Genomic DNA, 3,669 nt, shown 5'->3' on the forward strand with positions numbered 1-3,669 from the left:
AATGTTTTCAAACACATTTATAAAATTATGTTTTTCAAATAAAATAAAATTTTAAATAAAATTATTTAAAATTTACTATTTTCAAATAAAATTATAAAATTACAAATCTCCAAATTTGAATAAGAATTAATTTTAAAGTGTCAGTATAAAACTTCACTGTATAGTAGCATTTATGGACCCTATCAGATCCATACATTTCTCTTCTTTTTTAAAAAAAAATTATTTTTAAAATTTATTTTTGGTTGGACGATAATCGTTTTACAATGTTGTATTGATTTCCGCTGTACAATAATATGAATCAGCCATATGTATACATGTACCCCCTCCCTTCTGAGCCTCCCTCCCATCCCCATCCCACCTCTCTAGGTCATCACAGGGCATGGAGCTGAGTTCCCTGCGCTATACAACAGCTTCTCACTAGCTACCCATTTTACACACGGTATATATGTCAATGCTACTCTCTAAATTCTTCCCACTCTCTCCTTTCCCCACTGGGTCCACAGGTCCATTCTCTATGTCTAGACCAATAGTTTTGAACAGTATATACTCTAATAGTTGGGTATTGATTGTAGTAGTACCAACAGGAGTGCCTGCTGGTATCTAGACAGAGGAGGGACAGGAATAGTAGCTCTGTAGGAACTGTCAGCTGTTACCTCTACACTCTCACACTCTTGGATTTTTTCCTTTATTTTTTTTTGGCTGAGCCTGAGAATTAAATTGAGGTTAACTGTAGCTCAACTGGTAAAGAATCCACTTGCAATGCAGGAGACCCTGGTTCAATTTCTGGGTTGGGAAGTTCTCCTGGAGAAGGGGTAGACTACCCACTCCAGTATTCTTGGGCTTCCCTGGTGGCTCAGATGATAAAGAATCCACCTGCAATGCAGGAGACCTGGGTTCAATCCCTGGGCTGGGTTGGGAAAATCCCCTGGAGGATGGAATGGTTACCCACTCCACTATTCTTGCCTAGAGAATCCCACGGACAGACCAAGGGGTCACAAAGAGTTGACTGAGCGACTACCACGTTCACTTCATTCTAACCGCTCACCCCTGCCCCGGTTTGGTTAAGATGCTCTGTTCTCCACCATCAGTCTAGGAGATAAGAGAATTCATGTTGTAATAGAGGATTTTTCATGGATTTGGCAGACTGCAAGGTAGAAGACAATCAAGTTATTGAATTGTATGTGTGTGTGTGTGTGTGTGTGTGTGTGTGAACAACAGTGACTTTCTCCAATCCAAAAGCACAATTTCCAGAAAAACCTGAAGATTCCTGGAATGATACGTGTCTTGAGTATGCCTGTATCCCAGGACTGGTATGAATATATTCGCTGTGAATGGTGCAAGATGAGAAATGTTTGAGCCACTTTTAGTAACTTCTGTTGGTAACATCCTTCTATTCACTGAGAATGTCTAAAAATATTTATTAAATTCCAGTGTAAAAAATACCATGCTAGAAAAACAGTGCATTAAAAAAAAAAAATGGGATCAAGACCCAGTTCCTTCCTGAAGACAGCTATTAAACTAATATGGAAGACAAAGACAGGGATGAGCTTACATATGGCACATTACTGGAGAAAGATCAATTTCCAAATGGGAATCAAGGAAGATGTCAGAACTTTATTGGCCTTTTCTCTTTACTGTGTCATGTTTATTTTTATTGAGGTGTATTGATATTTCATATTCATGCATGCTAAGTCACTTCAGTCATGTCTGACACTTTGCAACTCTATGGACTGTAGCCAGTCAGGCTCTTCAGTCCATAGGATTCTCCAGGAAAGAATACTGGAGTGGGTTGCCATTTCATTCTCCAGGAGATCTTCCTGAACCAGGTCTTTTATGTCTCCTGCACTGGCAATTGGGTTCTTTACCACAAGTGCCATCTGGGAAGCCCATTGATATTTTGATGGTGGTTTAGTCACTAAGTCGTGACCGACTCTTACAATCCCAAGGACTGTAGACCGCCAGGCTTCTCTGTCCATGGGCTTCTTCAGGCAAGAATATTGGAGTGGGTTGCCATTTCCTTTTCCAGGGGATCTTCCTGACCCAGGAATCAAATCTCGATCTCCTGCATTGCAGGCAGATTCTTCACCTATTTAGCTATGAGGGAAGCTCCAACTGATATTTTACATAAAGGTAAATAAAAAGAGCTTAAGTGTTAGAGTTCAATGTTATTTGACAGATGTATGAATCACATTATGTAACCCCCCACACAGAATATAACATGGGTTATATTCTAGAGAATTTAAAAATACACTTCAGTTTCTTCTTTTAAGTCAGGAGTTAATTAGGAAGGTGTTTTACAGTTTCTTATAGTCTGAATTTTTTTTTCTTGTTTACTTTCTACTAGTAAAATTTTGTGCATAGCCATGTGTTTCATACAATTTCTACCTTTAATAATTTATTGAGTCTTTTGTGGCATATTTAATTATTATTTTTCATAAATATCCTCAAGGCATTTGGAAGAAAAATATTTTGTATAGGTAAATTTCAAAATTCTGTATGTTGTTTTATAGCAGTTAATTGATTGAGTACTTACAGTATACTTATTACATCTTAAGTACTTCATATATATAAATTTATTTAATCATCACACAGTTATATCCTTTACTTTCTAATGAGAAAACTGAGACTAAGAAATGTCAAGTATATTGCCCAAAATCCAGCTAGGTAAGTGAGGGAAACACATTTGGTACTCAGGTTGTAGAATGCTTTAGGTCATATCCTTAACCATTTTCTTTGCACATATTTCTGTATTATTGTATTATTACTTTTATATTTTTATCTACAAAATAAACATATTAAAGATATCAGTTGTTTTGCATACTAAAATTGCTTCTTGAATGACCAAAGACTGAGAAAACTTGAAATGTTTCTAACTCCGATAATATTTTATCAGTTTTACTCTGTTTCATTAGATTTTGTTGGTTTTTTTTTTTTTTTTTGGAGTGCACATTAAGCTTTGGTATATTGCACATAAAAGTTCACACCTTTCACGAATCCATTATGGATTTTACCTTTAAAGGATTAAGTGGATTGATAAATACAAAATATTTGACACATAGTATTTCAAATCCTGAAAGATGATGCTGTGAAAGCGCTGCACTCAATATGCCAGCACATTTGGAAAACTCAGCAGTGGCCACAGGACTGGAAAAGGTCAGTTTTCATTCCAATACCAAAGAAAGGCAATGCCAAACAATGCTCAAACTACCACACAATTGCGCTCATCTCACACGCTGGTAAAGTAATGCTCAAAATTCTGCAAGCCAGGCTTCAGCAATACATGAACTGTGAACTTCCTGATGTTCAAGCTGGTTTTAGAAAAGGCAGAGGAAACAGAGATCAAATTGCCTACATCTGCTGGATCATGGACAAAGCAAGAGAGTTCCAGAAAAGCATCTATTTCTGCTTTATTGACTATGCCAAAGCCTTTGACTGTGTGGATCACAATAAACTGGAAAATCCTGAAAGAGATGGAAATACCAGACCACCTGACCTGCCTCTTGAGAAATCTATATGCAGGTCAGGAAGCAACAGTTAGACTGGACTTGGAACAACAGACTGGTTCCAAATAGGAAAAGGAGTACGTCAAGGCTCTATATTGTCACCCTGCTTATTCAGCTTTTATGCAGAGTATATCATGAGAAACGCTGGACTGGAAGAAACACAAGC

The sequence above is a fragment of the Capra hircus genome, chromosome 1 (genome assembly GCF_001704415.2).
Source record: "Capra hircus breed San Clemente chromosome 1, ASM170441v1, whole genome shotgun sequence".
Taxonomy (NCBI): domain Eukaryota; kingdom Metazoa; phylum Chordata; class Mammalia; order Artiodactyla; family Bovidae; genus Capra; species Capra hircus.